Here is an 11,058-nt window from a genome sequence, read left to right on the forward strand (position 1 = left end):
TTCCGATCATCAAATTGTTCAATCACCCAAGGCTCCTCATCACTGATTTGTATGCATTGAGGATCCATCTCACACATAGATCATACTTCCTCCATTCGAACTGCACTATCCCATCGCTCATGCATTGGAGGAATCTTACATTACAAGCACATGTGTATGATGCAAGTTATCTTTGTTTCTTTCGTTTGCTTGCATGTCTCAGTCAAGAGTGTGCTTATGTTTGAAAGTTGCACGCAGTGACACACAACACCATGATAAGTCCATAGACTACTTGTCATGCACTTGCACTCACTTATGTCCTGTGGACATTGTCAGACACTAAGTGTGGTTGTCTTCATTCTTATATATTTCTTGCTTGCTGGTTCGCACAACTGGGTTTCTCATAGACCAAGTCTTCACCAACATGGGTCTACCAATGCACCGATGGCTGCATTGGAAATATCACTTCACGTGATCAGGCCCATGCACCGTTAGTGTAGGAGTAGGAGTAATGTTTTCTTTTAGTCAGTTTTCGTGCATGATTCTTTGCTTATTCGCTTTGTTTGCTTGTTTATTTGCTTACTTGTTTTCTTAATTTCTTTTCTTTCACTTTTGTTTCTGCTTTTGGTTTTCTTTGATGTTTGTTAGTTCACTTTTTTCGTTTGTAGGTTAGTTTTTCATGAAACCATGTATGACTCTTGAAACGAGCTAGGTGAAGTACAAGAGGGCTTGTATAGCTATCACTACTTGGTTATATGTCATATTGACTTTGTATGAAGAGCTTGTTACTTTTAGTCTATGATATGTGAAGGAAAATATGTACTGTTCCAAGTGAACCTTGGTGAAAACACAATGCTTGCGCGCTAACTAGTGTTACCTTCTCTAGTCGGTTTTTTTTTGGGTTAACCCTTTTCAGCTCAATCAAGTAGAGTAAGGTGAGGGGGGAAACCTTAACAGGAACGTCAGAGATATAATAAACTACTTCTCTATTGGAACAACCTCTTCTGCTCTCAATAAGTCTGGATCCCTCTTCCGCCTCTAAAATGAATAAGTGCTATGCACAATTGAAAAAATGAAAAATGAAAAAAATGAAAAGTAAAAAAAAAATCAAAATTCAAAATGAATAAGGCCAAAGAATAGAAAGGCTTCCTGCGTAGGGAGGCGATGCAAGTAACTCCACCGGGGTACTTTCGCTGGCAGCGGAGCCATACTTGTGTTCCTATGTGACTCCGTCGGGGTACTGTCTAGGACTGCTGGCAGCGGAGCAACACCAGAGATGAAACTAAGACTCTGACGACTATACTGATTGTGCACCAATATACCCCTCAACCCCAATTGAAACAACTGTGTTGCCTTGGCTTTGAATGTGTGTCTATCGACCAAGAGCTTGGTAGATGCTACATCTTACAATCAAGCTAGTGTGAAACCAAGATGAACTGAGAACTGAACAATACCTTCAGAGTCGTTCGACTTGCCTTTCATGAACAAGGTCCATTCAGAGAAATAGAGTTCTACCAATGTGTCACCAAGTGTTGTAGAGGCTACAACCACCCTCCAAAATTTTTCCTTAGCCTATTTTGGAGCCTCCCTACCAACCTTTCACATAATTTTATCTTGCTTCATCAAGTACATAAGCTTCAATTTTTTTCATGCACAAAGGCAGCCTGTTAAGCACAACTTTATTCATTCCCCTCACATTTTGTTCACCCGAACTTGGTCGAGTTGCAGCCTGAGCAGCTTCCCCATGAAAATTGCACATTTTTGGAGGGCAACCAACCTTCCCTCCAGAAATTGTGCAATTATGTCTCATAGCCTGCTGGGCTCTAGAATTGCACAATTCTACCAGCCAACACTCCCAATAGAAATTGTGCAAATTTCCCCAGTAGGGCTTCTCAGCGTAGAATTTGCACAAATATGGGCAGCAGTCAACTGCTTTTCCCAGAAATGTGCATTTTTCTCTAGTAGTCAAGCAGTCTCTTGCATGTGTAGCTGAGTTGAGTAGTTCCCTCCGAGACCGAGCAAAACAGACTTGCATGCATGGGCCACTTGTCCCAAGGTAACATGCAAATGCATCCCTTGTTTAAGGGATCTATGTTTAGTAGTTAGAGGTTACATGCAAGGATCATTTCAGAAACCTCCCACCAAATGTCGCTTTGCCTAGATTTGTGGCATGTGCATCACAACCTCGATGTTATCAAAAATCATCAACCGGATGCTACAGAGCTCATTCCTCACATTAACCTTGTAGCTCTGACATCCCACATCACGTCTAGGAGCAGTCGGCACATTCAGCTCAGCCATTTTGGGTAAAGCCCACCTTCCATGCCTTATGTTGCATTTCTATCGCTTTTTATGTTTTCTCTTGTATGGGTATTGTTTGCTTGATTTCTTTGAATGCTTGTTGTTCTTTACATGTGTGCTAGCTTGTCCTAGCACTGTTTCATTTTTTGTTACTATCTCACTATCGTCGCATGCATGAAACTGCTTTTGATGAATGGTCACCGATTCAGTGAATCACCTCACCCACATGCATTTTGTTATTTTTTCTGAATATATCATTCATCGTTTGTGTGCATCATCATCCACTTATGCTCACACTCAATATCACCATGCATTCACATTCACATTCGCATTTAGTTTCTAGTTGGCAAGTCTAGCCAACCTTGGCCCGGACTTTGCCTCAGTAGACAACATTGTGCAATCCTAAGAGGGAAGGCTCTGCCTTCCTCCCCAAAAATGCACATTTCTACCCAACAGCTATTCCCCAGGCCTGACTTGCACAATCCTAAGGGATAGTGACTGCTGGCCAAGAAAATTGCGTAATGCAGTCACAAAGCCTGCAACATTGCCAACTAAGATTACGCATTGTTATGCTCTTGACCTACGAGAAGATGCAAGAATACCAAATATATGAAGAAACACAACCCAGAACATAGAACAAAATGAGAAATAACAACATGTATTTTACGATTCAAAGATGAAAGCAATGTTCACTTACCTCTTCGAGGGGGCAACCTCCAATAGAGCAGGGCTTGATTACAAATTAAGATACAATGCTCCTCAATGGGGAGTCTTTATCCTTTATATAGGATTCATACATGCAATACCATGGGTTAGTACCATGGTTCTCTTAATACCATTTATCTAATACCATGGCCCGTTTGCAACTAATTGTGGTCCCTTTCTTTAAATGTGGGTCAACCACTTACAATTATGGGCTTTATTGACTCTTTAACTAACTATAACTATGAATCGACCCTATTTCATAAATAATGGGGTTAGGGTTGGACCCTAACATGCCCTCCCCCATAAAAACAACCTTGTCCTCACGGCTGAAGTTGCGGAAACTGCTGAAGAATAGTGGCTGGTTCCCAGGTCGCATATTTTGGAGAGGTGTCTTTCCACTTAATGAGGACTTCCTTGATCGCGCGATTGCACAGATGTCATTCTCACGTGTCGAGGACCTGTTCAGGTTGGAGCCAGATTGAACCTTCTTCATCCAATTTAGGTAGACGGGATGGATTTTTTCATTGGGTGGAAAGGCTAGCTTGTAGGCTAATTCTCCAATGCATTGAAGTATTTGATAAGGTCTGTAGAATTTTGGAGATAATTTCTGATGTCCCTTGTCTTTGAGTGATGTTTGATTGTATGGTTGCAACCTCAATAAGACCTTATCCCCTTCTTGAAATGTATGCTCTAAACGATGTTGGTTTGCCTGTTGCTTCATGCGATTCTGAGCTTGATGGAGACTATCTTTAAGATGGGCTAGCATGGTTGCATGGTTCTGTAGGAGTTGATCCACTGCTTGCACCTTAGAGCATCCAGGCATATAAGAAGTAGGTGAAGGGGGGAGTTGAACACAAAATGCTTCATATGGAGTCATCTTGGTGGTGGCATGATAGTTAGTATTATTCCACCATTCAGCTAGAGGTAACCACTGTACCCATTGATGTTGCTTTTCTGAAGTGAAGCACCTCAGGTAGGTCTCCAGACATTTTTTGACTGCTTCAGTTTGACCATCAATTTGGAGATGATAGGAAGTACTTAGTTGGATTTGGGTGCCTTGTATCTTGAAAATTTCTTGCCAAAAGTTACTGGTGAAGATCGAGTCACGATCAAACACAATGGAAGTGGGCATGCCATGCAGTTTGAAGATCTGGTCCGTGAAAGATTGAGCCACCAAAGTGGGGGTAAATGGGTGGGGTAGGGTGAAAAAATGAGCATACTTAGAAAGTCTGTTGACAACCACCATCATGACCGACTTGTTGCCTAAATTTGGAAGACCAATAATGAAATCCATAGAAACATCCATCCAGATTGAGGCAGGGATGGGCAATGGTTGTAAAGTGCTTGGGGACTTGACTGTTTCTCCTTTGTGGCATTGACACACATCACATTCAACTACAAAAGTAAGAATGTTAGTTTTCATGCCTGTCCAAAAGAAGGAATGACGAGTGTGAGCATAAGTCTTCTGAAAGTCTGCATGGACTGTAATGGGAGATGAGTGCAACTCTACCAAAATGCGCATTTTGAGGGTGGATGTTGGTGCACTACTCTATCCTTGTAGCGAAGAATATCATCCTTCCAAGAGTAGCCCAGTGTGGAATTAGGATTTGCTCACAAGTTATTAATGAGTTGGGAGAGTCAAGGATGTGAAAACCATTCCTTGTGGGCTTCTTCAATCCAATCTAGAATGGGAAGAGAGATTGCTAGAAGGGTGTTGTCCTCCTCAAATTGGCATGATAAAGCAACCACTACTACATTTTTGCACCTTTTGTTGTAAATTATCTCATAATCATATCCCAACATTTTGGATAGCCATTTATTTTGTTGTGGCGAGGATAGTCATTACTCCAAAAAATATTTAAGGCTTTGATGGTCTGTGTGGATTTGGAAATGCCACCCCAATAAGTATGGTCACTAGATATCCACTGCATGTAAGATGGCCATCATCTCCTTCTCATAGATAGATTGTCCCAGATGTTTCCCACTTAGTTGTTGGCTAGTGAAAGCCAAGGTTCGACCTTCCTACATTAAGACAACCCCAATACCTGTACCTTAAGCATCACATTCAATCACAACAGATTTGGTGAAGTCATGTAGTGCCAATACGGGAGTGGAACACGTGGCTTGTTTGAGAGCCATAAACGCCTATTGTGCTTCATCAGTCTAGAGGAGTGACTTTTTCTTGAGAAGGTGAGTGAGGGGTCTAGCAATGCGACCATAATTGCAAACAAATTTGTGATAGTAGCCAGTGAGACCCAAGAATCCTCTCAAACTCTTCAAGGTCTTTGGTTGGGGTCAATCCTGCATTGCCTGGATCTTTTTTGGGATCCACCCTGACACCTTCACACCCCACAGTGTGGCCCAAATACTCGACTTCTTCCATGCCAAAAGAGCACTTGTACAATTTGACAAATAATTTATGCTTCTGAAGCAGTTGCAAGAGCAGGTCTACATGCTGAAGATGTTTTTCCTAGGTGAGGGTATAGATGAGAATGTCATCAAAGAAAACGAGGAAAATTTTTCTAAGATATGGTTTGAGCAGGTGATTCATGAGGCTCTGAAAAGTGGATGGGGCATTACAGAGACCAAATGTCATGACCAGGAATTCATAATGGCCTTCATGAGTTCGGAAAGCAGTCTTGGGAATTTCTACTTCTTTCATGCATATTTGGTGATAGCTCGAGTGAAGATCTAGCTTAGTAAAGAATTGAGCACCATTTAGTTCATCTAGCAAATCTTCAACAACTCGGATAGGGAATTTATCTTTGACTGTGAGCTTGTTGAGGGCCCTGAAGTCTGGACACATGCGTCGTTCCCCATCTTTCTTAAGCACCATGACCACAGGTGATGAATAAGGACTGATGCTAGGACGAATGACACTGGCTTCCAGGAGTTCCTTGATGATTTTTTCAATTTCATTCTTTTGGGTGAAAGGGTATCTATATTGGTGCACATTCGGTGGTTGTGCCCCTGGGACAAAAGTGATGTTATGATCATGTTACCCTCTAGAGGGTGGAAGATTGTTAGGTTTGTCAAAGACCTCTGGGTGGATGTTTAAGACCTATTGCATCTCAAGGTGAATATGAGGAGTAGTAGCCTCGATGGCCTAGATGGCATTAAATGGGGCGATAACTCCAAGATGGCCCTTTTTTAACAACTTTTCTATTCGATGTGAGCTGATGATAGAAGGAGTACCTGCCTGGAATCCACGGAGGGTATGGATGTGGTCTTTCTACTTAAAGATCATATATAACTCCTGGAAATCCATTGTGATTGGGCCTAGTGTGCAGAGCCATTGAGCACCTAAGACAATGTCACAATCACCCATGTTGATGGCAAACATGTGGGTATTTAGGTGGTAATATCCCATTTGAAGTTTGATATATTCATAGCGGCCTTCACATTTCATTGTCCCCCCATTAGCAATTTGGACCTGGAAATTAGTGACTGCTCTGACAAAACAATGAACTGCTTTGATGACTCTCTATTGGATAAAGTTATGCATGCTGACACTATCAATCAATACTACTATAGGGAGATGTTTAATAAAACCTCTGATTTTGAGAGTTTGGGGAGAAGAAATGCCTGCCAAAGCATGGAGCAAGATAACTGGTTCTTTTATCGTAGCTGGGAGCTCATTGTCCTGCTAGTTGTCCTCATCTTCCTTCTCTGGTCCCTCAAATGGTGGGGCTTCCTCAGATGAACTATGATTAGTAGCATCAATTTGAAAGAATTTGGGTTCCTTGCATTTATGCCCTAGGGAGTATTTTTCACAGTAGTAACACAATCCTTGCTTTCTTCTTTCAGCCATTTCTGCGGGGGACACCTTTTGAACCTTAAGTGTTTGGGTAGTGCCCTAATCTTGGGTGGGGTGTCCCTTGGGTATGAAATCTGGAAGAGGCGACTAGGCTGCTAAAGCTCGTTCCACTTCAATAGCCTTTGTGAAAGCTTCCATCCATGTGGATGGGTGGTGAATTCGGACATGGGCTTGGATGGCTTCTTTGAGACCACTTATAAAACATTCCAAGTAGAATTCATCTCCCAGTCCTGTTGTGCGGAAGGCCAATGTATCAAAGACTGAAATATAGTCGTTTATCGTGCCTGTCTGTCTGAGCTTAGTAATACAACCCAAAAAAATAGATTCGCGATCAAAGCGGTCACAAATGGATTTTTTGAACACCTGCCAAGTAATTTTCCTTGGATATCATTTCTGATGCCACTGGCACCATTGCCATCTTTCTTGGTCCAAGTAAAGGCCTCCCACATGTAGTTTAGTTTCATCATCTATGATGTTATTCAGAGTGAAATATTGGTCCATTTGTGCTACCCATATTACCGGATTAGAGCCATCAAATTTGTACATGTCCATCTTGGGTGGTCGAGGGTGGGAATGTTGGTGATTTCCATGGAAGTGAAGATGATGGCTAGATTCTCCTTCAAGGTCTTCATTAAAACCATATGCCTCTGATTGTAACGCTGACTTGTCCTTTGTGACTGCGTCTATTAATGTATGTATCTACATCGTTAAAGCAGCCAACTATTTTTCAATGGTCTCGATCTTCTCATTGGCCATGGCTTGAGCTCTGGTTTCTACCATACACAGATCTGGGTCACTTGTCGTCACTTTCAAAAAAAATTGGGACCACCTAAAAATTGAAGCTAACAAGTGAATGGTACCACCTCGCTCAGCTCGTCATCTTGATTCTTATGGGTTAAGTCTCTTATAAGCATCCCAAGAGGGCCTCCGAAAGGAGTTTTACTCCCCGCTTATCAATACTGCAGTGGCCAATTTCCAGAAATGCGAATCCTGCCCAATGTCCTGTGAGAATCGCCCCACGGTATAGGAGCCACAAGCCTCCCTGCACAAATGGTCAGATCTGTCTGTGAAACCCTCAACTGTTGAATGTGAGTTGGACTGCAGCGGTGACAGAACCCCAGCTGCTAGATCTGAATGGTACTGTGGCGGTAGACCCTGAACTGGTGGATCTGATTGTTGCGGCGGCGACAGAACCCCAACTACTAGATCTGATCTAGCAAAGAAGATAATGGGCGATCTTCAGAGAGACAAGGGAACTATGGTCTCAAGGAGTGTCAGGTGCTACAGATCGCAATATACATAAGGGTCCAATAGTAGTACTCGACCCAATCTTTTAGGGCACTAACTAAGGATGATCAACCGTACCCTTAGTTGTACTACCCGACTACCCTATTGTACACACGAGTAATCACCCCGAGTGTTATTCTCGGTGTACTGTAGCAGCAAGACGGCCGATGGTTTATCTATGGAGAGGTTTCTAGTGAGCCTAGGGGGCTTCCGATATACTTAAAGAGTACGTGGAAGACAGTCCATGTGTGGTTCTGTCTAATGCGCTACTACTCGAAGGGGTACCCACAGGGGTTACAAGGGAGTCCAAAAAGCGTGACCATCTCTTGTATTTCCTGCGTGCATGCCTCCCCAAATCCGCAGGTTTATGCGCTCAATGATAGATCCCATGGTTTAAAGACGCCGGAACACATCTCTAGCCAAAAAAACCTTTCTGCTAAAAATGGAGATACCACTGGCCCTGGAAAGTGCTTTGATACCACTTGTTATGCTCTTGACCTATGAGAAGATGCCAGAATACCAAATATATGAAGAAACGCAACCCAAAAAATAGAGCAAAATGAGAAATAACAACATGTATTTTATTATTCAGAGATGAATGCAATGTTCACTTGACTCTTTGAGGGGGAAACCTCCAATAGAGCGACGCTCGATTACAAATTAAGACATGACACTCCTCAATGAGGAGTCTTTATCCTTTATATAGGATTCATACATGTAATACCATGGGTCAGTACCATGGTTCTCTTAATACCATCTATCTAATACCATGGCCCGTTTGCAACTAACTATGGTCCCTTTCTTTAAATGTGGGTCAACCACTTACAATTATTAATATGGGCTTTATTGACTCTTTAAGTAACTATAACTATGACTCGACCCTATTACATAAATAAGGGGGTTATGGTTGGACCCTAACACGCATTGCGCAATTCCAGTAGTCAGCAGCCAGGCTGGACTATGCATTATGCAGTTCCAGTAGTCAGTCAGTCTCCCAGCAGCCCAAACTGTGCATTATGCTGTCTTGGCAGTCAGTCTCCTGACCTCCCTGCCAAAATTCTGCAACTTTCATGATGAGTCACACAAGTATGTTGCAAGTCAATTCTCAAGTTTGGTTTGGTTTTTGACTAACAGATTGCTTGCCATGAGTGTTTCCATGTCACTAGGTATTGCAAGTGTTCATATTCCTCTCAGTAGTGCAGGTGCAATGGTTTCCAAGAGGGCAGAGTCGAAGACACCGTTCAGAGCATGCCTGGAGATGTAGTGGATCAAATTTATATGAGCTTGCCTAATCACGAAGATATCAATTTGTTCGTAGACAAGAACATTAAGATATCACAACAAGTAGCATCATGAACAACAGTTGAAGGCAGCATACTGAATGCAGTGAATACAGCAAATCCAGAAAACACAACGAATGCAATGAATGCAAGAGGAAGGTTGTTGACAACATAGAGGTGGAACAAAGTTTCAAGATGAAGAAGATCCATTGATAATGGAAGCAACTTTGGGGACTCAGGCTATGAGGTGACAATGCGACATGAGGATCCCATGAAGACAGAGAATGGAAAGAAGAAGGAGTTTCATGTGCTAAAGCAAAAACTCAGGAAGAATATGAAGCTGCATAGACATATGAATGAGTTGCAGCAGGAACAGGAACAACAGTGGGTGCAACATGCTCTCACAGATGAAACTGCGCCCGTATAAGTTAAAGATCCATCCTAGTAGCTAACACGGAGAAGACATGGTGAGAAGTGTTGTTGATCACATGAAAGAGATTCAACAACATGCATGTCATTGTGTGAACGCGTGCAATCCAACCCATTTAACACACTCACCAAGGCGAAGACAGGAAGCAAGTCCAACTGGAGCTGAACATGTACTTTTGCAAGTTGATGCGCATGACCACTAGAACACACTTGAAGATTAGCATGGACACATGCATCAGTGTGTTTTTGGTTCAGCCACACCCAAGAAGACCATGTGCATGTTAGCAGATGAGTTGGATGAAGGAGTTGAACCAATGCATCGGTTGCAACGGAGGAAAGATTTCGCTTCAACAAGATGTCACCATGACGTGCATGCACACCATTATGGACGACCAATCTTGGCATCAACTCACTACCTTCACCATCACAAGCATGTCAAAGAGTTGGTCTCATCATAGTGGACCAAGTGTCAGTGATTCCTTGCATGTCTTGCTCAAGCCATGTTGTCTCACATGAGTACATGTGCAATGTAATGTTGAGTCATGTCAAGTGTAATTCAAGTGTCAATAGTTGGATGTAACAGTCATAGAGTAGGTGAAGAGTCATGATGGTAGTTGAACTCTCACAAAGGGGAATGTTAAGGGTCACCCCACCCTTTTCTATAAATAGTCCCTCATAACTCATTGTAAGGACTTTTGGTCAGCCAAGCTTCTGATAAGACTATCTTAAAGAAAGCTTCGAAAATATTGTAACGTGCTTTGGCTTCTCCACTGCACAGAGCTAGTACATCTCTTTGGAGGAGTAGGTGGATGTGGTTGTAATGCTTCACTATTGGGGCTAGCAGGTTTACATGGATGTATTGTATGATTGGGACTTACACTTCTTTATATAATAAGAGCCAACACATTTTCATGCATATGTTGTTATTGTAGTTGGACTCCTTCGGTTGCTTAGCAATATATGTTGTTTAACTTACATATTTATGTATGAACTGATTTGTATGCAATTATATGAAACTTTTTGCAGATGTACCATTGGTTTAACCATCACTTTAGATTGTCGACAGATTTTCTTTCCAGCTTGTGATGCATCTTCGCTCATGTGTTCCCTTCTCAGTTGAGTACTGCTACAGGTTGCTAAGGGGTGCACTCATCTCACCCCCCATTTGTTAGAACCTATCATTCACCTTCTTTGACTCACTGTAGTGGTCACACCCTTGCTAATGACAGAGTTATCTTACTTGCCTTTGTGCAACATCGC

The sequence above is a fragment of the Pinus tabuliformis genome, chromosome 7 (genome assembly GCF_031772625.1).
Source record: "Pinus tabuliformis cultivar Carrire ecotype Pingquan chromosome 7, CPIR1, whole genome shotgun sequence".
In the NCBI taxonomy this organism is placed as follows: Eukaryota; Viridiplantae; Streptophyta; class Pinopsida; order Pinales; family Pinaceae; genus Pinus; species Pinus tabuliformis.